The sequence below is a fragment of the Amblyomma maculatum genome, chromosome 4 (genome assembly GCF_055883805.1).
Source record: "Amblyomma maculatum isolate TAMU_Amacu chromosome 4, ASM5588380v1, whole genome shotgun sequence".
Classification (NCBI taxonomy): domain Eukaryota; kingdom Metazoa; phylum Arthropoda; class Arachnida; order Ixodida; family Ixodidae; genus Amblyomma; species Amblyomma maculatum.
This window is the reverse complement of record NC_139347.1, coordinates 185,531,996-185,559,404: the sequence shown is the minus strand read 5'-3', so window position 1 is coordinate 185,559,404 and position 27,409 is coordinate 185,531,996. Positions and strand designations below refer to the sequence as shown.

Here is a 27,409-nt window from a genome sequence, read left to right as displayed (position 1 = left end):
GGTCAAACATGATCCTATGCATATAGTAATTGTCGGTTACCGCCAGATCTCTTGTTAATGTCCTCACGAGTGCTCAAGGCTCCGATGACAGCTGTCGTGAATACGAACAATGAAGGAAGATTGATGCTGTGAACTTTCACGGACACTTTTTTCAATAGGCGATTACCTGGTGTAACGAACAGTGTTCATCCATTACTACTCAAGTGGTCAAGCTGTCAGTGACAGCTGTGAGAAGCAAAGTAGCGAGATTGATACTAATATTTTTCGGATGCATGATGCTCACTTAGCATAGGGGGTAACAGTGGCCCCTTCATCAAGTCCATGAACAGCTGCTGTGCTTCTTCACTCATCATGTTAAACATGGCGACAGGGTAAAACTGTTATAGGAGATACTGCATACACATGCGCTGCGACGCGGGCAGTGAGCTCAGGAAGAGCTTGGTCACATGACGTCTCACATCACGCGCTCTCCCTTGCTACGCTACTCTCTGCACACCGTGAATTTACCTTTGGCACTCAAAACATGTAGCTCCAAGGTCAGCAGAGGACTTTGTTTTTGGCCTCTAGAATTTATTTTAGCTCAATACATACGTAAACTGTGTCGAGTATGAAAGTATTTATTAAAATATGCATGTGTCCAGGAAAGCTTTGAGGAATGTCACAAAATAAAAATCTAAATTATCAAGGCTTCAAAGTGTCAATTTTACGCTTTTGAGCAATCTTAGATTGCACAAGCCGATCGTTTCTTGTCTTGCAATAGTTCTTTAGCAGGATGTTGGTTGCTGCACCGAGAACATATTTCATCACTTGCTGCGGGCTGTGACCTTTTTCACATTTTTCAAAATTTTCATCTTTCACCACGTTGCTTGCTAAAGTAAAAAGGGCTTTGTTTTGGTTGGCCAGTGCATGAAATTGAATTGCATGCTCTTCACTATGAAGTTATCAAGAACGATCTCAGCTGTCACTAGAGCATTTACGAAACCTGGTTTTGGAAATTTGAGACCTCCGCAGGTCATGTTCTGAACAATTTTATCATTCTCAGTTGCAATGTCTCGGTTTTCAACTAAGTTTGCTCTGCAGGCAGTGCATGAGAGCTTCTTAAGTGCAGCATGTGCGCAGTAACTGGCCACATATGTAGCGGCAGGAATAGTTGGTTCCTTGCATTCAAAGTCGTCATCATTTACTTCTATGTTGAAGCTGCCTAACACGAGCTGGTCAATTTTAATTTCCGGTGCTCCTTCCTCCATTTCTGGAAGCTCCAGGGCTGTCTGGAGACAAAGCTTTCGTTCTGATTTATACACCTGATGAATGGAAATGTGTTACTGGGATCCAGATTGTTGTCTGTATTTGCCGAAACGCGCCTCCAAGCAGTCAGTCTGGAATTTCCCCAGGAGGACGTAGTCAAATCCCAGGTCGTGGAGGCAGTAACTGATCAAGTTTACTAACGCTTTCGTAGTGAGTCGAAGCGCACTGCATCTCCCGTGTAATTCCATTATCAAATTTCAAGCTTTGCCACAGGTCAAGCCACTTCAAGATACTCTGAAGAAATTCAACTTGTGGAGATGATGTTTGTTACAAGACTCTGCAACACATCATGATGCTGTTGTCCTTTCTTGGGTGACTTGATGTTAACAATCCTCCACCACTTTTTAATGATCTTCAGAAACTCTGCTGTTCCAGCTGCATGCTGGAGCCCATAGCATTCACTACATGTTTCAATGGCAGCTATGGTGGAAGGGCTGAAGACCTTCAGCACAAACTTAACATTCTGTCTCTCCATACTTGATGGGTTGGGAGCTTTTGCTGAGAGCGTCGAGCAGCCCTGATCAGTAGATCTTGCTCCTTTAGGTGAAGATCACGCAATGACTTGAATGATGCAATCAGACTTTTCGAGGTTGTGCATAGGTCCAGAAATGCAGGAAAAAACGTGCGTTCCACAGTTCTGATTTATCCAGCTGTTACAAGCACATTTTAGCAAGGGAATGGGGTCAAAAACAAAAAACAAAAAAAGGCTGTGTGGCATGTGATGGATGACAGTATGAGCTGCTGATTTTTGATGAAGTTCTGAAGAAAGACATTGCTTTATGGTTGATGGAGTTCTCTGTAATAACATCATCAGTAATCCGAAGTCCAGCCTCTTCAAGTTAATTTGTGATTTTTCGGAGGACAGTATTCAGTTGTGCATTTATTTTCTCAACTGTTAAAATGTAAATGACGCTTTCTTGCGATGAAAGGAGACTTTGAATCATGAAAACGTGTGCCATCTTTGCAGCTTTTGAGCCATGCCTGCAATATTGCCACCCTTATAGTCAAAATACATCATCAGAACCGTTCATTTCTCATGATCTTTCACTGTTGTCACAATCTTTTTTGCATGCAATAGCAATGAGGTGTTGTGCTGCTCAGCTGCTGGACTGACGGCATATGAACAGCAGACCGTCTGATAGTTTACTGATGCGGAGACCTCCGTATCTTCTTAGGTACTTATAGGCGTGAGGAGAAATGGTGATTAAAAGGTTCGAAAATATGAGCAACTCAGAAGAGTAGCGGGTGATTTGCTGGAAAGAAGGGATACTTGTTTCAACAAGAAGTTCAAAGCATCCTGTCACTTCTCGCTTTGCAATTCTTGGTTCAATGCATCATGAAGAAGGGACTGCACAAGCGTCAGTGTGCTATCTGTCTTATCCATGGGCTTGAAGGCAGACACCTTATCAAATCTCTCAATGGTATCCAGTAGATTTGTTAGGCACTCAGTGTCATTTACAGTTTCTGGAATGTTTACACCATCAACTTTGGTCACCTCTACGTCTTGAAAAAACAGCCTTAGGAACAAGTCATTTATTACTTTAACTAATTTTCTGATAGCTGGAGCACCGTCAACACCGAGATTTAGAAACAGTATGCACTCAGGATAGGAAACAACTTTCCAAAATTCCGGAACCTGGATGCGTGGAAGACTGCTTAGCATAGTCTGAAAACTGTCGATTCTGTTGCCGTGTTCTTCCTCTCAGTGCGTCTCAATGGACCGGTTGATGGCTTCCTGTATTTCAGCTGCTTCAAAACGCGCCTTCTTGTGATCTGGAGCTTCTTGAGAGGCACTTGTAGCTGGACCAGAAAGATACGCTTGGCAGTTTGGGAGTATGCTTCGCACTACGTCAGGTCGAAGTCGTATCAGTTTTAGTTTAGCTTCAATCACTTTTCCTGTCTTCACATCCACGTAACTTATTTTGTTGACCATGTCCTGAGGCTTAAAGGGACGCTTGCAAACCTAGAACGTGAAATGAGACGTCAGGAGGATGCAGTACCTAAAGCTAAAAAAAAACAACAGCAGCCCTAAGTTTTAAGGTTGTAATGATCACAATTTCGTTTAGCCCTTTGAGGCGCCAGTTTTAATTATGCATAGAAAAAAAATTTTTTTTTTCACATAAACAATCTTTTTGAGACCTATAAAAGACAAAACCATTGAATTCTTGAAAGTTATTATGAAACTTTATTATTTGCAACATCGTACACAATTGTGTACACAGCGCGTCGGTGGTCACAAAATTCACTTGTGGAAGGCAAGGAAGCAATTTTGCTCTTTTGTCGGGCACAATGGCGCGGCGCATTTTATGCAGAATATCCGGGACCTTCCTGTGCACTTCTCGAGCTTGCACCTCGATGGCTCCTTCTGGTCACGGCTTCGGGCCAGTGGTCAAAGGAGTCGTAGCGGGCGTCTGTGCAAGGAAGCGATATTCTTGCTTTTTTTTGCCCTATCTTTGGTTGTGGTACTTGCATATCTGCAAGAGAAGGCCTTCCACGTTTTTTCTCAGGCGGCACCGACTTAATTAGTGCTTCGGCAACTTGTAAGCGAAAGTTCATCAAATCTAGGAGTTTAGCTCTAGGCAGCGTTTGATTGTCGCGGAGGTATTCTAGCCAAGAATTGCAGATAGCCACGTCCACAAAGTGAAAAAGCACCCTCAGGGTCCACTTTTTCGAACGAATTTTCGTGTGGTACAAACTAAGCAAAAAATCTAGCTTGTCAACACCACCCATGGATTCATTGTATTTTCTTATGATTTCTGGCTGGTGTACAAAGATGTGCTCTTTCTTTTGTTTGTCCCATCGCTTCACTTCAGATTGCTGTCCTACTCTGACAAAGTTGGATGCAAGTGTCACAGTATTATTATCATTCCAAATAACAGCAACAATGTCATCATCTGTGACACACTCCTCTGAGTAGCCCCTTGGCTTCTTTTTCGTCAGCTTGGCTGATGGCAGTGGGCAATTCGACAGTCTGTTGGCCCGAACAGTTCCTGCTCCAAGTTTGCCGTCAGTCTGCAGTTGACGCAGAAGAGGAATGGAGGTGAAGTAGTTGTCAAAGTACAACTGATGATTGTACCCCACCGGAATTCTTTTTGCGAGGTGCAGTACAACACCAGAGCAAAGTCCATATTCTTGCTTCAGTTCTTCTGGTATTGTGTTTTGGGCTTGGTACACCACGAAATCGTAAAGCAAGCCACTCCTTCCACACAGAGCGAATACCTTTACTCCCCAGGGTGACGGTTTCCCTCGCACTGTTTGAGAGCTGTCCTTTAAAAGGTATCATTTGTTCATCAACTGTTGTTTGTTCTTCTACCTGCAGTTCTAGGCAACGTGCCCTGATACTCTCTAGAAACGGGCGGACCTTCCAGAGTCTGTCTTCGCAGCTTTCCTTTTCATCAACAGCCGCATGAAGGTTGTTGCGCAACTTGAAAAATCTCTTTGCAGTCATAGTCTCCGATACGAGAGCAACTTTCGCAGTGGTCTGCCAGTATATTCGTACCCTTGGAAGAGGGATTACACCTATTAGAATGTGCATACCGAAAAGCTTGCGCACCTCATCAGGATTTGTGTTCACTGAGATCTGGCACTGCTGTACGCTGTATAAGTTAGTAAACTCCGTTAAGCATTTATACACAGACTGCGGGACGTACCTCGAAAAATAGTTGAAAGGTGTCATAGTGCCAGCTTCGTCTGGGGCGAATAAATCTTCTCCACCAAATGCGGTGTTTATTGGCGGTGCGAACTTCTTTTTTTGCCAGCGCACAGTTTTTGAAATGATGCGATCATCAGTCACTTCTACAGCTTGCGTTTCACCTGCAGCAGCAGGATCTTCTTCGCGAGGTTGGTGAACGCAGCTGCAACACAGGCGTCGGTCACTTCACATGTGGCGTCTTCTTCGTCACTTTCCCCGACGTCGGAAACGTTTCCATTAGCTATGAGCTCCAAAAGCCTTTCAGCTAATACTTGGGTTTTCTCATGCTTCTTCGCATTGTAAAAAGAAGAACAAAGTATGGCCAAAAAACCTGGAAAGAAAATCAAAGCAACTCTCAGCGTTCTTCATTTCTGCAGCGACCACGGCGCCTTGTACACAATCGTGTACACATGGGCGTGCGAAAGGCCATCTCCTCAAAACTAATGAAATTATCACTGTTCGGCACTTTATATAACGCACAAGTGCGTCTAATTTTTTTCCCCTTGCTACAATGTACAAAAGTGGCTCTAAAAAATAAGAACTTGACTCACCGCTCTTTGCTGCTCCGGCGTCCGCCATTTCTTGTTTTGATATGAACATCTTCACCAAAACGTGACAGATGGCGCCCGAAATGCACATGGTTGCCAGTTTAATATTTGCAAAATGCACTAAAAACAACTTAATAGAGAATTGTGCGTCCTAAACGCGAAAAAAACACCAAAACAGATATGTACACAATTGTGTACAAAGCACCTGAAAGGGTTAGAGTCCGCGCGCACTTAATATCAGTAATACTGTGTCTCTAAGCCGCATTCACGTAGTATAAAAGAAGGTTCGCACCATAGCTATTCAAACTTTTCTTTTTAAGGTAAGTATCGCAAAAACAATAATTCTGAGTATCTAGGTAATATGTAGCATTAATAATGCAAAGGAGCTGTCAACAACAACTAGGAATATTTGCCTTACCATCGATCACTTTCCTGGTGTGAAATCCGCACGATGGATGGCTTTCATCCACTGAGCCCTTCTCACTGGGTCCGATGGGAGGGTGAAGACTCTCTTTATCCCCACCATAATAGTTTCCGTGGCACCTCGGTACATAGCACTGTCCAGGCATTCTCAAAAAGTGTACACTTGATGCAAACACTGCAGCATCAGCGCAGACCTGTCACCGCCACTCATCCAGAGCTTATTTTTAAAAACAAAATCAACAAAACTTTTGCAACACACATTGCACAAAGGAAGAATCTCGCACTGCAGTTGGAGCATGAACTGCGAAAAAGTCTAACAAGCAACTGGTGTTTCCTGCACTGCAGATCCATTTGGCAATCGGACAATGTGTTAGAAATTACCTAAATGGGAGAAGTCTCGTCCGCGAAGGTTTCAAAATGTGCGTTTAGCACTTTTACGAAAAATATTTATTTTAGCAGTCAGACAGCAATAAAGGCGTTAACGCGCGTCTACCAAAATTCGATACTTTGGCTTGCTCGAATTCACATATGCACAGTCGCGCCACAGTCGCGACAACCAGTTCTGACTTGTTTCGGTGGGATTGGGGCACCTTTCGCACCCGCCTCCCGGATATGCGCCGAGACGGGAGACGATGAAAGAGCTCTGTCGTAGTGTGATGACGTATGCACAAGGAGGAGGAGGATAAGGAGAGGCCTTAGTTAGTCTAGGGGGTGTTGGATGGATCTATACCCAAAACACGAATAATTTGATTTTCGCTTTCAGCGATGAGGCCAGTTGGTGATACAGCGCCACCTTGAGGGACTCGCCTACACGGAAGCTGGAGACTTGGAACGAATTAAAAGGGGCTCTCTGTGAAAGTTTTTTCGGGGAGGATGTCAGAGATTAAGCATTTATCCAACTACATGAGAGGCGGCGGCAGCCTGGCGAAACTCTAGAGAGTGCGTCGAGCGTCCTCCACCTTTGCGCTAGAGCTAACACCACTGTGACAGATTTGGAGAAGTATGTTTTTTCATCTGAGGATGTAATTGTGAGTGTTCATCTTTTTGTGCTTATGCAGAAGCACGATTTTGCAGTGACAGTTAGGATGCAAATTTTTTGTACGAATGAATTTAAAGCAAGTTTCTGTAGTGAAAATAGAATAAAGCTTCACAAATACGGAAGTAACAGAGAAAACTTTACAGTGCTGCCGATACCACGGATGGCCGAGATAATTTTTTTCCATTATTTTTTTCAGTAATGCAAAGAATTGTAAATGATACCAGCAGCTCATGGGACGCCAAGCATTCCGCTTCTGTTCCTGGTCTTATCGAAAAATTACTCATCTGTGAAGATCACCTAAGACCAGTCATTTAGAACTCCACTGCTTATGTTCATGAGCAAAGTCAAGCCTTGCCTGTCGCTGTGCTTCCCTGAGGACGGTCTTCTGGACAGCTACAGTTTAGCCTGCACTCGCACAGCCTCCTTTTGATGGTCTTGCAAGAGATGTTCAAGGATAGCTCCTTAATGTTTGTGGCACCCATGAAGGAGTCGGCTACATGGCACCTACTTTGAGACGATCTGCTTCGTCGTCTGTTGCCCTTGGCCGTCCAGAACGGGGAGCGTCGGCAGGTCTCTTCTGGTAATCACGGAGTACCTTTACAATACATGTCCTAGCCCATTTGGAATGGTCAGTCAGTCGAGTGATCTCTCTTTGAGGCACACCGTGAACAAAATAGCGCACAGTTAATTTTCTCTCTTCGATTGGAATAGGAGGTGTCATCTCTGAGAAGCAGTGACTGTTGTCCAGTTCAGTTCAGTCGTGTTCGACTCTTCGTGACCCTATGGACCATATCATGGCACGCTCTTCTGTCTCTCACTATCTTCCTAACATCACATAACTTCATCTGCAGCGCCTCGAGGATGCCATCTAACCACCACGTTCGCTGCCTATCCCTTCTCCGGTGATCCTCAACCTTTCCCAACATCAGTGACTGTTGTGCTCATGAAAAAGCTATCACTGCCACTGTCTCTTAACCAGCACATTTCATGGGCTTAAATCATGTGCTATCAAATGGCAATAATGGTTTTCAAAGGGGCATGTACCACTTTCCCATTCCACAAAACCAGTGTTTGGTTGTCTGGGAACAGACGGCAAGAAGAGAGCTGCTGTTGGAAAAAATAAGAATAGAAACAACCTGCCATTCAATGCATGTTTGTTCAAGAGAATATTGCATTCAATGGACGATTCGTCATTCTAACTTAGTAGCTCATGTAGCAGACGATCACACTGATACCCATATAGTGGCATCTGGTAGAAGACTCCTGGGCGAAGAGCAACTCGCATGAAGGCATTGTCAGTGCACGTTTACGCACAAGCTACGACACGCATGCGCTCCTTGATCTCGAATCAGGTGCACTGCCACTGGATGGCGCATTGATGCAGTTGACAGTTGAAGTCGACAGTTGACAGCCGTGTGGTGCGGACACGTTTTTCATCGCTTCTTCGATTGCACGTGGCTGGAAACAGACGGACTGGCGACAGCGGGAGCTTCAGAAAGCGTCAAATAGATCTAATAGATAATAGATATCTTTCTTTTATTAACTTTATTTAGTTGTCAGCTAGTTAGGTTAGGTGCACACTAAAGAATAATTTCTAGCCCTTTGTCCCAACGGCCTGGCTTTCGTGCCGGCAGCTAGGCTTTTCGCATTCATTCTTTAACTATTTTGTTAGCTTTTTAGATAGTTAGTTTTTTTAAGTTATTGACATTCGCAGAATGTTTTTTAATACGTGTTTGCTAGTCGTTTTTATCTTTCCTTTGCAGTCTGTATATTGTGAGTAGAATAGCTCAGTTGATATAGGCTTAAAATGTGCAACCAAAAAAAAGGTTAAGTGTACTCAGTGTGAGGCACAGGTTAATCTCAACGAAACACGTTTCGACTTGGTAGAGGAAGCAGAAGGCACTGACTTTTTGCGCCTGTGTTGCTTGCTGAGTGCACGCCTAGGCAGGTTCGAACTAGAAAAGGTCGGTCTAGTGTCACGTGTGGACGCCTTAGAAAATAAATTAGGGTTATTATGGGCAGAAAATCAGAAACTGCAGGGACAGCTTCCTGAAATCGAAAAAAAATGGTCGACTTTGTCCTTGGAAACGACGAGAACGGACATTCCAGTGCAGGCCACGTGACTGGGATCAGCACTGGCATGGACTGCAAAAGCAAAGTAGGTCAGGCGGAGCCGAACCAACAGAGTTATTCAGAAGTAGCTACCAAGAAGTCTGGAAAGAAGGAAGGAGTAAGAAAGAATGAAAATCCTACTGGTTAGTTAGCTTAGTCCAAGAAGTAAGGAAATGTTAAAATCTTTAGAAACAGTCATAACGAATAAGCAAATTCCAGACAGCCGGTGGCAGAGTAAACTGAATTTGATTTATAAGGGGAAAGGAGATAGGATGCACATAAAATCCTACAGGCAGATTACCGTAACATCTGTTATATACAGGTTGGCCATGCATGTGGTGAAATTAAAGATGCAATCATGGGTAGAAAGAGGGTCAGTAAACACATCCAAGGAAAGTGGTGTCCCTGGAAGTTAGTAGTTTGAGGAAAGTCGCCTCTTAACCACGTGTCCAAGATGGCAGCGTCTAGCAGAGAGATTGATTGGAGTAGCGATGAAAAAGCACCCCCCCCCCCCCCATCTTGGTCACAGTGTTCAGAATGTCATGCAAACTGAAATGGTGTACCTCTTGCAATGTGTGGGCAGTTGTAGGATCATTGCCAGAGAGGTTGTCTGAGAAAACATGAAAGAAGCTGACACCTTCCTTTCCTCATCGATTGTTGCAGCTCACATTGCTAGGTTGTCTAGTCAGTTAGAAAATGCCGACTGCTCACCATAGCAAAGTCAGCTAGTAATATAACTACGTCGGAGAAAATCCAGGTTAAGAATGGCAGCAGCACAGTAACACAGTTCACAAGACAAATGATTTTGTGCGCTGATGTGAATGCACAATGCTCACAATGCATGCTTTGCCATTCTCAATGAAGGGTGCTGCAATGGGTGCCATAGCCTTATTGCACCCTTTTTATTACAGTGAAAGAGAAAATAGCTTGGTAAAAATTATTAATCTCTTGAAGCAATATGATATTGTTTTGTAGTCTCACCTAGATTCTTGACCACGAAATGCTCTTTTCACCAGTAATAGAATGCAGAAGATTCTTATCGAGTCAGTGCATACAGCGATGATGCATTTAATTACCCATTGCCTGAAAGAGTCACCACACGGTCGCCCCACAGCAAACAGCATTTGTGGGCCGACAGTTCATGTTGACTGGCCACGAATGGTGTAAACTCAGAACTAATGCTGTGCTATGGTGGGCACCCCTTCCATGTCCAGTTGAGTACACGGCATATGATACGGTTTTTGGCAGAATATGTGGCAATGTGAGCCGCATGGAGTGGGAGTCCTGGAGAGTGCCCAAGAGCATAATGATCTCTGCTGGGAACGGATCCTTGGGTTGCTAGTTCATCAGGGGGATTCTGCTGAGGCCATCCGCATGGCCCAGTTGTTTTCTGGGCTGGTTGAGTAGAGTACTGGCACCCATTCAGAAAAATGGACCAGTGCAGCATCTGGTAATCTGAGGCGAACAACCCAAGAAGTGGCTTGCGGTCTGTGTGGATCTGAAACGGTCGGCCAGATACATAGTCATGGAACTTCTTTACGCCTGCGACCACTGCAAGCGCCTCTTTTTATCAATCTGAGCAAAATTCCATTCAGTGGTAGACAGCATCTTTGAGTAGAAGGTGACTGGTGCTTCTCTGCCATCCAGCATTTTGTGGCTTAGCACAGCCCCTATTCCATATGGTGAGGCATCACAAGCCAAAATAAGTGGTTTCTTTTTATCAAAATTCGTCAAGACCTGGTTGGTTGACAGGAGGTGCTTCACATTATCAAACGCTCTCTGATATGTCTGGCCCCAGACCCAGGGCGCATTTTTGTTCAAGAGTCGGTGCAGTGGTTCTGCAACAGTTGCCTTATGGGGCACAATCGCATGATAAAAATTGATGAGCCCCAGCGATGCCTGCAGCTCCGTCTTGCCTGCAGGACGTGGTGCCTTCACAAAAGCTTGAATCTTTTCAGGCGTTGGATGAATTACTTCGACGTCGACTTTAAGCCCTAAAAAATATATTTGAGCCACCCCAAGCTGGTATTTCTTTTCTTGACCTTAAGCCCCACAGCTTGGAACCTTCTGAAAACTTCACGAAGACGACTGAGCAGCTCTGCATGAGAGGCTCCAGCAACAATGACATCGTCAAAGTAAGCAATGACCCCAGGCACTCCCTGCAGAAGGTTTTTCATGAGACTGAAAAATGCCGCGGGCAATGCTGACCCCAAATTGAAATCTATGGGCATGGAAAGCTCCACGGTGAATTACGATAGTCTGAGCTTCCACTGCTTCCTTGGTCACTGGCAGTTACTGGTAAGCCTGGGCCAAATCATCATCATCATCATCATCATCATCAGCCTGATTATACCCACTGCAGGGCGAAGGCCTCTCCCATATTTCTCCATCTAACCCGGTTCTGTGCTAGCTGCATCCACTTGACCCCTGCGAACTTCTTAATCTCATCCGCCCACCTAACTTTCTGCCGCCCCCTGCTACGCTTTCCTTCCCTTGGAATCCAGTTTGTTACCCTCAGCGACCATCGGTTATCCTCTCTTCGCCCTACATGTCCTGCCCATGTCCATTTCTTCTTCTTAATTTCCACTAGAATGTCGGTCAAGCTTGTAAAAACAGTTGCACCGGAGAGGAACGACAGCACATGGCTCACCACCATTACTGGATATGCATGTTGGTGCAATGCTTTGTTTGCTGTGCACTTGTAGTCTGCACAGGTGCGGATGGCCCCATTAGCCTTCAAGGGAGTGACGATAGGCGTTTCCCATCTTGCATGATCAACTGGCTCGAGGACACCTTGCTGTGTGAGCTTATCCAGCTCTGCATTGATTTTCAGATGAAGTGCAAAAGGTACTCTGCGTGCCCTCAGTCGGATTGGCGCAACCTTGGGATTGGGTGCAAACTGCACAGGTGGCCCTTCGTAGTACCCCAGTGCTCCGTCAAAAACTGAGCTGAACTCCTGGAATATGTCAACAATTGAGTGGAACGGCTGGTTTATATGCTGCATTCCTGTGGTGTTGATATCCAGCGCTAGGAACCAGTCCAGTTCAAGGAGGCTTGGACACTCACCTGTGACAATAAGACGTAACAGGCCATTAAAATTCTTAAACTTCACTCTGAGTATGCCATATCCATGCACAGCTATGCAATTGGCCTGATAATCCATCATGATATCCAGCGGTTTCAGCTATGGTTAACAGCCGCTCGGGAAAATCCACCTGACTATGGCGTCAGACAGGAGTCAAAAACTTAACCCCAAATCCACCTTCATTTGGCGTGGCTTACCGTCAATTTAGACCACCACATGTGTCTTCCTTCTTCCATCGCGGATAGGGGTCGCAGTTTGGTGTTCGCAGTAAGAAATATTCCTGCAAGACCTGTCTCTGAGTTTTGACGATAGTCCCTTGGCCTTCGAGAACGGTAGACCTCAATTCAATCGGTGACCCATTTTTCCACAGCCCTTACACTGGGCATCCCTGAAACAGCATAGACGCCGTTTGTAGGGGGCCGCCACAACCAGCGCAGGTGATGCCCCTGTTCCTTCTGGGTCCATCTGCTGGGCAGAAATGTTTCGTAGGCACAAGACATCTTCGGGGGCATTTTTCGATTGTCAGCGTCCACACTTGTTCCCATTATCGACGGCCACACTCGATGCATGGCGGGGTTACATTCGGATGGAGGCCAAACGAAGTGGCGTCCATGTGCTGTGCGATGTCAGCGCACGTTAAAGATCCCCAGGTGGTCGAAATTACTCCGTAGTCCTCCACTACGGCTCCTCTTTATTTCTTTCCACTTTCACTCCCACATTCTTCCCTTCCCCTACGGCGCAGTTCAGGTGTCCACAGAAACAAGTGTGACAGATACTGCACCTTTCCCTTCCTGTGAACCAACCAACCATGTATGCCGTGGTTAGCTTCCTGGTCGATGGCCTCGGCAGCAGTTGCCTCCTCCACAGCACTAGTGAAGGTTAGTTCTTTGCCAAACGTTGCTTTGCATTATCGTTCCACAACCCATAAACAAAACGGTGTCGAGGGTGGTGAAATTACAATGCTTCGCCGCAGTTCGAAGGGCAGCAAGGTAGGCGGCTGCGAGCTCTCCCTGTGCCTGGTCACGTCGGTAGAACTCGTATCGTCTTGCGAGTTCCGGTGGCTTCAGGGCTAAGTGCTCCCTGAGTACGGCGAGTATCGTTTCGAACAGAGTATCCTTGAGCAGGGCCAGTGCGATGAGCACTTTCGCCAACTAAAAAGTGGCGACAGAAACGTGGACCACTTCTTACCATCGTCTGTAACAACTTGCGCGTCCAGAAAGAACTCGAATTGCTGTGCATAATCTTTCTAGTCCTCGGGACGGTACAATGTGATAGGTGGTGCTAGCAGCCCTGGATGGAGCAGACGACGTACAGACAGCAGTGCGTAGCATGTATTCCACCAAAACAATAATTGGACTTCAAAGTAGAATTTCTGTCGTGAAGTATAAGTGCATTAACATCCACAATTTCGTGCTGTGCCTGGCTCTGAATATTTTTGCCCAATTTATTGTGGAGCAGCAGTGCACTATCGTACCGATCATATTGTTGCACTAGTTTTACTGTAGATATTAGCACTTTTTCTCAAAGCAAATGCAACAGATTACAATTCATGTTTAGTGACAAAGATATATGCCAAATTCATTTTGCTCCTGGTTCAAATTTTCTTGAGAGGTGAAAGCAGCAGAAGCTACTGAATTTCACACTGGCCCATTATTCTTAGATTTATATGCGATTATTTCTTATTAATCCCCTTTAATTTATGTTGCACGTCTGTCTGTCTTATATGCATGCTAGTTTTTAGCTCAGCTGCAGCCTACAAGCACAGCATAGCTCTATGTTAATGCAGTCAAAGAAAAAATGCAAACATGCTGATGTGTATTACTTTATTGCTTCAAAAGGCTTGTTTTAATTTGTATTCCAATTATCATTGTTTTTGCGGCAGTGGCTTGACAAAGAATGCTGTAGCCAAGTCATTTTTGTTGTTTAAAAACAGTGGTAATTATGAGTCATGAATACTTGATATATGCAACCTCCGAAAGGTGCAGGTGGCGCTCGGAGCAAGATTTCAAAAATCTGCTGTCTGCCAGGACCGTGACAGAATTCTGACAGCTTCATCATTTGCTTTGCAAGATTCTTCTGTTAATGTACAACTTCAAAGTGTGCAGCTCATGTACAGATTCACTAGATGATTACAAGAGCCCTCGTTTGTCCTGATGACAGATCAGGCTGTCGCTTGGAGAAGCTGACTTTGACACAAAAGAAATGCAGCAGGTAGCCTCCTGCTGTGGCAATTGCTGCTGTCTACGATGAGAAGAAAGGTGGCTAGAGTTTTGAGCTTCCTAGCTTTGTAGCTTCTCCTGAAAAGAGGCAGCAGTAATCAGGTCTTGATTCAGTGGCATTATACAGTGCCCCAACGCATGCCTTACGGTGTCAATCACATTGCTGCAATTAGAGAAGCCAAAGTGATCCCAGTCTTAGCACCATTTCTACCCCAGAAAGGACAGCTTGGGCGTTTGTCTGGTCATTGCTGCCAACAGATTTTTGTAGCCCCCCCAAAAAGCATTTTACCATGTTCAATGAAAACTTCCATGCTAGCATGAACTTCGATTTTGAGGCTTCTAGAAAGTGCTTCACAAATTCCACAATTGGCTTGCTCGTCGTCACTAGTTCATGGTACGTTTCTTTGCTCAGAAACTGCTTTTGTCGGCAATTGCTCTTCGTCTCTTCAAAGTACTCGAGAAAAGATTTCCAGAGCCAAGTAGGTGTCTCGTAGCAACTTTCGGTGGAGTTGCTGAACACAGTTACTGTCTTCCATTATAGCAGGAATCACCAGGAACTGGGACGGACAACTGCAAAAATTATGTCGTATGTATCAGCATCATGAATGCCACACTACCTGCCGGCGAGATTTGTACAGCCCTGGACATGTTCATTTTCTTTATATTTAAGGACAAATGTGCTTCCTAGTGGGAAACCTTACCGGCTTCATGTTTCCTTGCTGCATGCGGTACAGTTGTTTCAGATGTGAGGACGAAACGTCACCACTTTCCCTTAGATCTCGAGCTAGAAATTGTGATGTTTTCGATCAGGTGAGAGTGTTGAAATGCAAGAAACAGCTTCCATGCAGGATTCGCACTATGCTGAACAAAATGTGTCTGGCTTTTATTGCATAGGAGCTCCACGGCAGCACTTTGATCTTCAACCTCCTTAATTATGAGCTTCAACAGCTGTTGGTCAGTGGAGTTCTTAGTGCAAGAATAGTCTACAGGTACTTGGATGCGCACTGAGAGCCCAGTAAGTTTGAAATACCAGAGGGAATTGGCCAGTAGTACTTGACCAGTGCTTGTCGTTGGTATACGTTTTCCACAATTTGCTTCTCTAATACAAGTGTCTGCATTTGTTGCAACTTGAAGAGGGCATCGTCCTTGCATTCACTAAACATTGATGCACCGTTGCTTAACTTTTTTCGAAGTTTTGTTTTCCCGTAGTTCGCTGTAGCAAATTCTCTAAATTCTTGTCCCATTCCCGTATCCATTTGCGGTCGAGTTTGAACTGTCAAGACACTTGGTGCATGTTCCTTTGATTTTCCCGATGCCATTTTGTGATCTCAATTTTCTTCACTACTACGTACGAATGCACTGCCGACTTGGCAACACTAAAACAAGACGAGAAATGGCACATGACGAGAGGGAGGGCATGCAAATGACTTGAAAAGGAGGATTAGGTTTGTAGGCTAGATGGGGCAGGCCAGTATTTCCTGGGTGCGGAGCTTGATAAGGGCACAAGGGGGGGGGGGGGCATAGTTAGAGGCTGCGCATGGCCAGAACGGAGACAGAAGATGGAGCCAGGTAAAATCATGAAAGAATGGGCAAAGCCTAAATAGCGCCATGGCCATTGCGGCTGTTGGCGGCGCTGGAGGGTAGGGGCTGCGGTGGCGGCTGCCTGCTCTCTCTTCAGTGCAAACTCCGAAACTCGTAACTAGAGGCTCGTCAATTCGAGCCCTCTTAATTCGGAAATACACAAGAGCACTGTCTGCGCCGTCCCAGCCAATGCCCTTGAAAGGCTGACTTCGGACGGGCGCTGCAGGTTATATTGATTATGTGGGAAAAACTTTTTGCGAGAGTCGTCCACCCATCAGTCGTCAACGAAAGCAAAGGTCAGCCGTGATCATGATGGCGGCTCTTAGCATCGTTCACTTCAAAAAGCGTTTGCTGCTGTCGCACGTTCCAGTGATTGAGTGGCAGTAGACGGCACCCACCCCAATCGCCCATGGCATGATAAAGCAAACGTACTGAAAACGAGGCTTGCGCAACCGGACAAGCACTTCGTTCCCTCCCCTTGCTGGAGCTAACGTCAATAGTTAACACCATGATGTTATCGCTGCAAAGCATCTTGTCGCACTACCAAGAAATGCATTGTGGACCATGACGGTGTGAAAGAGAGAAAGGCTCCAAGACTGACGCCTTTTTTTTTGTAAATTCTTAGACAGAAATCTTGGGTGCGTGTGTTCATTATGTGAGTAAATACGTTGCATTTTTCGTAATACGAATGGTTTTTCTCAGTTTCTTTCAAGGCATTTCTATAACTTGAACATCGATAGTTCGAACTTTTTTCCCAGTCTTGTGAAGTTCGAATTAACGAGCTTTTTAGCAAACAGACTTTAGATCAGAACAATGAATATGTTAAAAAAAGGTATTTAACCTCATGTTTGGCACATGATAGCCTTAGTTGCTTATGCGCCACAGAACATAACACAGCACTCCTCTCTACAGGCTTTATTTCCAGGCCTTATAACCCACCCTTACCTTCGTCATGCCCGTTTAGGGGTCTTGCCCCATTCATTCTCATCTTCAGGAGATCGTGCAGCGTGTCCCTCTTCTCGCCATTACGGGCGCTTTCCCCACAACGCGTATGGCAGCATGGCTCCTCCGGGCACCTCCTCTCCCCTTGGAGCTGGACCACCTCAGTGCGGAGTACAGCCTCTTAATTAGTACAGAAGTCATCACTTTTAGACGTCCCAGCTGTCGACTATCAGATATTCTTCTTTTGATCCCTCATGCGACCATCTCTCTCTGGTCTCCTCCATCCTCTTTACTGTCTTTTTCCTTTTCACTTTCCCTCTCAGTCCTCCCTTCCTGACCTTCATATCTTCACTGACAGATCCTATACTGCCCGTTCTACAGGCGCTGCCTATGTTGCCTATGGTGAAGGGGGGTGTGTTGGTTGATCTACGCATGTGTGGTCTTTCCTATATATTGCAAGTCTTTTCAGTGCAATAAATGAGATGTAGTAGCGCTTGTCCCGTGTCCCGCCTTTTCTCTCGTGTGCGTGTGTGTTTTTTTGCGCTAAGTATGCCGTCTGATGCCTATGTTGCATCCTCATTGTGTGGGGCACTGCAGAACGTAGCCCAGTTTTGTCTTGAGGCAGCCTCCAGTGCCTTCTGTGCAGAGGTTGTTGTGTTTCATGAGGCTTGTTATGCTTAGTGTGCTCCCTCACTTTTGTTCACCCTTGTCACCCCCTTGCTTTATCGCCCTGTCTATACCATGCCCCTGCCCATTGCATTGCCTGCGGCAGCTAGCTTGTGGGTGGGTCCACCTCTGGCTTCAATGCATAGCCATCATGGCGGTCGCCCTTGCCTGGCTCTGGGCATCTCCCTAGACCGCTGATTACTCTGATGCTCTCTTATCTGTTTTTGTCCCTTCAATTCTTTATCTCCCTCTCTTTTTCCCTCCATCTCGTTCTCTTCTTTATCTCCTAACCGGCCACAGCCGCTTTTCTTTGTACTTTCATCATTTTGCACTTCGCTCGTTATCTTCCTGTCCATGTGTTGATGCTGTGGGGGACGCCCTCCATTACCAAAGTGCCGGCCGGCTCACTGTGGACATTGCAGTGCGGCTTCAGGCTATCTAAACTGTTTCTCCTCAGGACGTTCCTTCTATACTATCTTCCCCTCGCTTCCACCTTTCAGTCTTGTCCAATCCTGCCCTGATGGTTCATAGGCCTACGGGCCAGTCTGCTACATGTCTTATGTTGTTGGGGGCACCAAACGGCTAATTGTGGTGGGCTGCGGCCTTGCCCCTGATATGTGGACATGGTGCCTTAACCCTTTGAGGGTTGAATTTTTTCGAAAGAAATTTTCCCAGATGGTCAAATTACTTTATTCCCGATTTTAAAGTTTAATATGAGTAAAGTCAAGGAAAAGTTGTAGAGACATATTAGGAACCGTATTTTTGAGTCAACGTTGCTTGACACTGTAAACTCAGTAAGCAAGGAGAGCATGAATACTTTGTGAGCTTCAACAATAAACAAGCTAATAGCAGATGGAAATTGGCTTCTGTGGCCCCTGCACCAGAGTGGCCATAAAGATAAAAATCAAGTTTCGCGCTCCGCCTCCATTGGGCGTTGCCACTGACCAAGCAACAAGCCAGCACCCATAAAGATAGAAATCAAGTTTCCCACCTTTGTTGTGATCACCTGGTGAAACCACGAAGGGGACATGCAGCAACTAGGAATCACTTCTGTTTATCTTCGCAAGAAGGCAGCGCAATCAATTTCAAGGGCTTCTTCTAAGTCCTTGGAGGTGGCAGCACCTCCCAGTGAGCATGTATCGTCATTATGGCGCGAAATTGTAAATGGAGGATTGAAACTATGATGATGATGATAGTGTTAGCTTGTTAGCTAGTCCCTTTGTAACGGATGGACACCAGATTGGTGTCCCAGCTAATAAAAAAAAAGAAAAAAAAATCCCCTCCCCCCCCCCCACACACACACACAATTGTCTAAAGAGACAACTAAGAAGGCCACATGCAGCACTTCACCTGGACACACCCCACGACCGCGCCTACCCTCACCACACACTCACACCCCCACACCCGGCCCAAACTTCATCACAGTTGGCGAACTGCACTCCACCATTCGGCGAGCCTTCTCGTCGTCGTTGCAGTTGCTTTAAGCAATGCTTTGTCAGCGGCCGCGCTGTCTCCGGTGGCGCCGTCCACTGTTGCGGGTGGGGTTGAGGGGAAACCGAGCGCCTGTGGGAGTGTGGCGCCCTCTATGGCCGGCATGGAGAGACGAGGGCAGCGCAAGGCTAAATGCTCCATCGATTCCTCCCTAGTGCCACACACCCTGCACAGAGTACACGACACTGCAGGATCGAAAAGTCCACTAGGCACCAGCCCGTGCTTCAAAAAGGAGGCCGCTGCCTATGCTGTTGTCGTAGAACTGCACCGGGCCGATGCTCTGCTTGTGCTCCCGGTACAGTGCCAACGTGGACTTGGCTTCCATATCCCTGGCCCACCTGACACCCTCAGCCTCCCAGACTCGCAGCTGCACTTCAGCAGCCCATTTGGATGGAGAGTCAGCCACCATAGGCTGGGTGAAAAAGCCAAACTTCTTCTCAAGTTGATAAACTCGCCTGGCCCAGTCCGTCCGGATGCAAGTGGCAGCCAAATACTCGAACACGCGCCTCGCCCAACGCTCCCATGGCAAGAAGAGCAGTCTGCCGTGAAAGGCCAACTTGCTGACTGCCTCCCGTGCCTCGAAGGTGGACCAGCCTATGTCGCCCTGGATGGCCTCAATGGCAACCTGGCCATGGCAGCCAAGGGCAATGCGCCCAACCTCATGTCGCCTCTCAAGCCATCCGCGCGTAACAGCCGACAGGCAAACCACAGTGTTGGCGAATGACAGTGCCGGCACGTGAACCAACTTCCAAAGGTCGCGCACCATCAAATAACGGCTGCAGCCCCACAGGCACCGGCGGCGGAGGATGCACTGAGCCCGGAGAGCACTCTGGCGTAGCGCCGTTTTGTGCACAGAGTACATGTCCGCCCCATCAGAGAGGTGTATTCCGAGGTATTTATACGCTGTGCAGGTGGTCAGATGGTGCCCGCCCAGCGTGATCTCGTCCTCGCCCGGGCACTCACCAGCCAGCCGGACAACTGCCGTTTTCTTAGTGCTGAATGAATGAATGAATGAATGAAAAACTTTATTTACACAAAGGGAATTCTCCCGGCGTTGGTGGGGCCCTCAGTCCAGGGCCCCAGTGGCCTTTGCCGTCTTGCGCGCTCTGTCAATCTGCTTGAGCTGGTCGTCAGGCGTCGAGCAGGACAGCGCAGCCTCCCACTGCTCCGGTGTTGGTGTGGTGTTTATTGGTGCTACCTGTGTTTCTTGACAGGCCCATGTAACATGGTAGAGTGTAGGGGGTTCTCCGCATAGTGGGCATTTATTTTCATATGTAGTGGGGTGGATTTTACTGAGTAGACTCAGATTGGGGTATGTGATAGTCTGTAGCTGTCTCCAGGCAACCGACTGCTCTCTATTGAGGTCTTCATGGGGAGGTGGATAGATCCTCCTTAAGGCTCTTTGATGTTCAAAGATGGCTCCATATAGTGACTGCGTCCGGTTCCCCATCCTTGTGCGCCCCCCGGTTGGCGTATGCTCGGGCATTGGCGTCGGCATGTTGGTTACCTTTGACAGTCTCATGGCCTGGTGTCCATGTTATGAAGCATCTCGAAAAGCTGATTTTTCTTGCCTTGAGTATGCAGATGGCCACAGTGGATATGCGTCCGCTGCTATACCTTCTGCATGCTTCTTGCGAGTCCGTAATTATTTTTGTGGTAGCCTCCTCACCCTGGTGGGTGATAGCGAGAGCGATTGCCGCTTCCTCAGCCTCGAGAATGTTGTTGCTCTTGATCGAGGCGCAGTTGACTTCTTTAAGCTGATGATCAACCACACTGGCTACCGCTCCGCGTTGTTCTTTGTATGTGGTCACGTCGACGTACAATGTTTTTTTTCCCTGCGAGGCTTCTTTCGTGTGCCTCGGATCTTGCCTCTCTTCTGGCCTTGTGTATTTTCGGATGCATGTTTTTCGGAATCGGGTTGACCTTAATGATCTCTCTTATTTCCTTCGGTATGCTGCCCGTGCTGTTTATTTCTCTGCAAGCATCTCTCATGGCCAGTATATTTAGCATGTTCCTTCCCGTTTGCATCTGCATGAGTCTTATTTTCTGCGCGAGAAGGTGGGCCTCGATGTGCTCTTGCACTGTGCTGTTTATGCCCAGTTTATTGAATTTTTCGGTCGAGGTGTTGACCGATAGTCCAAGAGCGCATTTGTAGGCTTTCCTCAGGATTGCTTCCAGTTGTTCTTTTTCCTGTTCGAGCGGAATTTGGTAGGGGACGCCATACACAATTCGGCTTACAACGAGGGCCTGTACTAGCCTACATGTGTCCTCCTCGGACAGGCCTCGTCTTCTGTTGGAGATTCTTGCTATCATTCGCGTGATCTGCGCGGTGGTACTTGCTAGCTGCCTGATTGTTTGATCTAAACGGCAGTTGCTTTGTATCCGCATGCCTAGGATTTTTATTTGCGACACTTCCGGGATCTTCTTTTCCCCTATGTAGATGTCTATGGAGTTGTGCAGATCGTACCCTCTTCTGTGGACTCTGATCACCTCGGATTTCTCCGGAGAACATTCAAGGCCGCAATGTCGAGCGTATGCGTTGACAGCGTCTGCTGCTCTCTGCAGACAGTCTTGCTTTTCTCCTAAGGATCCCCTGGTCACCCAGATCGTGATGCCATCAGCATAGATAGCATGTCTGGCTCCTTCAATTTCTTCGAGTTTTTTCGCTAAGCCGATCATAACAATGTTAAAGAGCATAGGGGATATCACTGAGCCTTGCTGTGTTCCCTTTTTGGGGGTCGGGAAGGTGTCTGTCCTGATGCCGCCTATTCCAATGGTGGCGGTTTTGTTACTCAAGAAGGCTTTCACGTAGCTGTGTATTCTCTGCCCGCAATCTAAGTTGCAGAGCCTGTCTAGCACTGCCCTGTGACTGACATTGTCGAATGCCGCTTTGAGGTCGAGCGCGAGCAAGATGTTTTCTCCGTATTTCGGGACCGTGTTAAGCACCTCCTCCTTGATCTGCAAGAGGATGTCCTGTGTTGATAGATGTTTTCGGAATCCGAACATAGTGTGCGGCATGAGGTAATTGTCCTCCAGGTGGGTCTGCAACCTCTGAAGCACAATTCTTTCGTATACCTTTCCCAAACATGACGTCAATGAAATGGGTCATAGATTTTCCAGGCTGGGAGTTTTTCCGGATTTAGGAATCATTACTGTTTCCGCATGAGACCATTCTTTCGGGATGGTCCCCTGCTCCCAGTGTGTGTTGATGAATTCAGTAAATCTGTAGATTGAATTCTCGTCCAAGTTCCTAATCATGGCGTTGGTAATGCCATCCTTGCCTGGGGTGGTTTTTTGTGGCAGACATAACAGCGTGTCTGACTTCTTCTATAGTAATGGGTTCGTCAAGAGTGGGATTTGCTTCTCCCGTGTATGGCGAGCTGTAGTCGGCGCCCGTTTCGTCACCGATGTATCGCTGCTTGATGTTCTCTAGCAGTTTCCGGTCTGTACCTTGGAATTGGTGCGCGATTCTTTGGTTATGGTTTTCACATTTGGTCTTAGTTGGGTCTATGAGAGCCCTTAGCAATGCCCACGTCTTGGCCAAACCTAGAGTCCCCTGTAGATCGTTGCATTTCTTGTCCCAGTCCCGTTTTGAGAGCTCCATCGCATATTCTTCGGCTTGTTTTGTGACCTCGGCGATCTTTAGCTTGAGCTTTCTGTTGTGCTTCTGCCTTTTCCATCTCTTTAACAACCCCCGTCTAGCATCCCAGAGGTGTAAGAGATGTTTATCCACGTTGGGCGTTTTGTTGGTGAGAGTGACCTTCTTAGTGACTTTTTCCCAGTCGGATTTGATACCCTCTACCCAATCCTTAATGTCCTTGATCTCTGTATTCTCGGACTCCGCCCTGGTCTTTCTATAGGCTTCCCACTGTGTGAGTCTAACTTGGCCATAATTTTTCCTGATCGGAAGAGTTTCTATCTGGATGCGCAAGATGCAGTGGTCACTGCCTAGTGTCTCCCCGTCGTTTTCCCATCTTGCCTGCCTTATTCCTTTGACGAACGCTAAGTCTGGGCACGAATCGCGGTTGATGCTATTTCCCACTCGCATTGGCTGGGTGTGATCTGTAATTAGGCTGAGGCTTCTGCGATCAGCTTCTCTGGCTAGATCCTTGCCTTTCGGAGTTTCTCTGACATAGCCCCAGCTTTTATGCCAGGCATTAAAGTCCCCAAGGATGAGAAGACCCCTCTTGCCTGCTGCTTGTTCTGCCTTGCCCAGCAGGTAGCTGAAGCTAGCGTTCTTTTGGCTGGGCGGGCTGTATACGTTAAGCAGGAAGATGCTTTCTTGGCTTCTCTTATAGTTTTGGCAACCAGCGTGGCGACCTTGCTTTCGCCCTGCCCCTCATATGCTGAGTAACCCGGGAGAGTGGGTGAGCAGCCGGTTTCCTGTAGGGCGATTGCGTCTGGCGATACTGTACAATTTGTGATATGTTGTTTAAGAAGACCCCGCTTTTTGCTGATCCCGCGGCAGTTCCATTGCCATATTTCAAGGGTTTCCAACTTGACCGAACTCTTACGGTGCCTCGCCATGCTCGTTCAATGGCCTATTATAGGGTTCGCCTCTGGATTTCATGCTCGTGAATTGTACTAGGCGTTCTCTATCTCTTTGCGCCTCTGCTTGGATGTTAGAAATGAGATTACTAAGATTAGCTAGTGAGTTGTTCATGGCTGCCATGGCAGTTGCGAATTCTTGCCGCCCTATGGTGGCTGGCTGAGTTTCATCTGTTCACGCGTTCGTGTCGGTTTGCCCTATTCTCTGGGCTTTGAGCTCTTCTATAAGGTTGTTAAATTTCTGTCTCAGTTCAGCATTTTCCGCCCTGAGTGTCTGAATGGTTTGTCTTAGTTCTTGCACTTCGTTAAGTTGTCCACTAGTGTTTTTACTGAATTGTGCCTGCGCGTTCATGTTCTTTGGAACAGTGGGAGAAGTAGAGAAAAGCTGCGCTGCCCAGCTCAGCTTACTCTGTTCCTCCTTTTTTATCTTCTTCTGCTGCTGCCCCTTTTTTGTTTCTGGTGGCTCCCTGGTCCTTGATCTCGAGCGCGATGCCGACCTAGACCTGGATGGCGAAGTAGCATCTGAGCTGAACCAGCGTTTCCGAACCCGGCCGCGTCCGCCCGTGCCGCCATCGCCCTTTGCTGCGCTGTCGGTTTCCTCTTTCGTTCTGGTCCGTTGACTCCTCGGTTTTCTTAGGCGTTGCTTGCACTCCTTTGCCCCTGTGGGATGCGCTTCCTTGCACAGCGCACACCTGGGTTCACACGAATGACCGTCCTCGATGACTGGTTCACCGCAGTTCGAGCACACAACGACGTCAGGTGTCGGGCATGCGTCCGCCCTATGCCCAGGCTTGAAGCATATAAAGCAAACTTGGCACGATGATCGGTAGAGGTAGCAAGGCGTCTCACCGCCGTAGTAATATACGTAGCGGGGAACGATCTTGCCTTCGAATGTTATGACGGTGCTTTGAGATTTTCCAAGCATTCGTGCATAAAGGATTTTCACTCCTTGGGTGCGTACCCTAAGATGGGGCAGCAATTCGGTAGGTGTTGTACCGACATCCAGTCCGTGGATCACTCCTTTGCATGAATTGTCCGGCGCAGCAACGTAAGCCGTCACAGCGTAGTCTTTTGCACCAAAGCGTAGTCTCGGAATCTTCTGTACAATGTTGGCAGTCTCCTTGCTTGGCGTGCTGATTATGGCGATGTTAGATCCAGTGATGTTAAGTTCGTGTTCGGCAGGTACAGAAGCAGACGACGATGATCTGATGATGGTCAGGAGGAGATATATATATTTACAGAAGGAAACTATTATACATTGGCAAACTGTAAATTACAGTAACAAGAGTCACACAGACAACTGTAACTTAAAACAAAACAGACTCTCACACAGAGATGTCCCTCTACAAGCCCTTACTTTTCTACCGAGCATTTCGGTTAAAGCCTGGGGACTGTAAATACGTGCCAAGCACGGAGCCTCAAACTTGACTGCCCGAACATGGTCCGAGGACTGCTTTTTGATGACAAACATCAACAAAGACCCGAGGGCGGTCACCTTCGGTGATCCGCCCCGAAAATAAAGCAGCCAGTCAAATTATTGAAAAACACGCCACAACCCCCGTGGGTTGGGAATAATCTCGGACCCAGGTCCTTAATTACTTCAAATAAAAATACAACATTCAAAACACACTCCACTCGCTGATCCCCAAACCCTCTCACACGGCGCCTGTCTTTGCCTCCCCTCCTCAGCGTGTTTACGACGCGACCTTGCAGCTGGTGCCTTTGTGAAAGAAACGCCGCGGGGGATCTCGAGACGAGGTCACTCAGCCGTCCCGTTCGAGAAAAAGGGGGCGGGGGGGCCACTGTCCCAGAGCAGTGTACAGTTGCCGTCGCGCGGGCCCAATGTCTCGCGGCACAGCCGGAGAATGCTGGGCTGATTGCCTACTTGGGGGAGGGGGGGGGGGGGGGGGGGCAAGGTTCGCGCCTATTGTCGCCCTCTGCTGGCCGTAAGGTGGTTCGCAGAAGCGTGCCATTGTTGTTCCCGGCTGCGTTCGCGTCTTGGCGATGCCTCGGGGCGAAAGGACGAAACAAACCAGGCCTCCCGCGCGCCCCGCGAGCCCGCGCCCAAGAAAAGGGGAGACAAGGAGAAAAAAAAAAACAGCGCTCGCTCCTTGGCCTCGGTGCGGTGGGGGATCGACCGCCAGCGCGACTCCACGTGCGAGTCGCTTTTCACTGCGGCCTTACACGCCCCTCCCAAGAGGGTAAAAGAGCTTGGAATCCGGTCATTTCAGCCTAATACAACAAAGGCCGCAACAACCCGCGAAGAAAACAAAACATGTAAGACACTTCGCACGTGAATGGAACACCAAATGAAACTCGCGACACAAGATGGGTATAACAAAACAAGTCACACATTCGCATCGGCGGACCGGACAGTGTTCGTGAAAGTCCCGCGCGCGAGCAATTGGATGTCCTCACGTCAAGTTCACGCGCACTCCACCGTTCACATCACACATTGCACCGGGTACGCGGGAACATTCACACGTCGTCGAATGGCCATGGCTCAAGCGTGTGCTTGCTCTACGCCCCAAGTCACAATGGGGACACGGGTTAACGCGTCGGCATTACCATTGCTTGACCCTTTCCTGTGGGTCACCGTCACATTGTAGCGCTGTAAGGCCAGCGCCCATCGCACGAGTTTTGCCCCATGAGGCGTACTAGTAGTGAGATAGGAGAGGGGGTTGTGGTCAGACACCACGTTAATTTCTGCCCCGTACACCCAATGATCAAATTTCTTTAGTGCCCAGATAATGGCGAATGCATCCCGCTCGATCGTAGACCAGCGGGTCTGCGTTGGTGTGAATCGGTGGCTGGCAAGCGCTATCGGCCTTTCCCGTCCCTCGTCTCCCATCTGCGCCAAACAAGCCCCCGCTGCAACGTCGGACGCGTCGGTGAACAGCTAATATGGCCTTTTAATGTCGGGGGTGTTCAGCGATGCAGCTTTGCACAGAGCTGACTTGAGCCTGTCGAGCGCGTTTTGCGCTTCCTGGCTCCACGGAATCGTGTTAGGTACACCTCGCCTCGTCAAAGACGTGAGTGGTGCGGCCACCTCGGCGTATCCTTCAATGTAATCGCGGTAGTAACCACATAAGCCTAGCAGACTCCGTAGCTGTCTCTTTGTTGGGGTGGGCACGAGCCTACGAATGGCCGATATTTTTTCTGAGTCGGGCCCATGAGTTCCGCCTCCCACTATGTGTCCTAGGTACTTAATGTGGGCCTGTGCGACCTGACACTTTTCCCGGCTCACTTTAAGCTTGGCGTCGCGCAACAAATCAAAAATTATTTCTAAGTGCCGCAAGTGTTCAGTCCACGAGGAAGAGAAAATGTGCGATGTCATCGAGGTATGCGGCTGCATAAGCCTGATGTTTCGAGAGAAGGGTGTTCATTATCTGCTGAAAGGTGGCCGCGGCGTTCTTTAGCCCGAACGGCATGACGCGCCAAGCATATTGTCCCTCGTGGGTTACGAAGGCGGTCAGATGTTGGCTCTCCGGAGCTACCGGCACCTGCCAGTATCCGCGTCGCAAGTCGATAAGAGTGATATACCTAACACGGCCCACCCTCATGATGAGCTCTTTAGGGGGTGACATTGGAAAGGCATCCGTGCGCATCGCTGCGTTTAAAGCGCGATAGTCAACACACATGCGCACCGATCCATCCTTTTTACCCACGCATACAACGGGATGGGCGCACTCGCTTTCCACCGGATACACCAGCCCGAGGTCTAGCAACTCGTTTACCTGGCGGCTCACCTCGCTCCTT

General features: G+C 47.7%; 2 pseudogenes; both read right to left on the bottom strand.

Moving 5' to 3' along the window:
- Window positions 1–681: 681 nt before the first annotated feature.
- Window positions 682–2,424, bottom strand: LOC146193829 (uncharacterized; annotated as a pseudogene).
- Window positions 2,365–4,035, bottom strand: LOC146193828 (uncharacterized; annotated as a pseudogene).
- Between the last annotated feature and the right edge of the window lie 23,374 nt (window positions 4,036–27,409).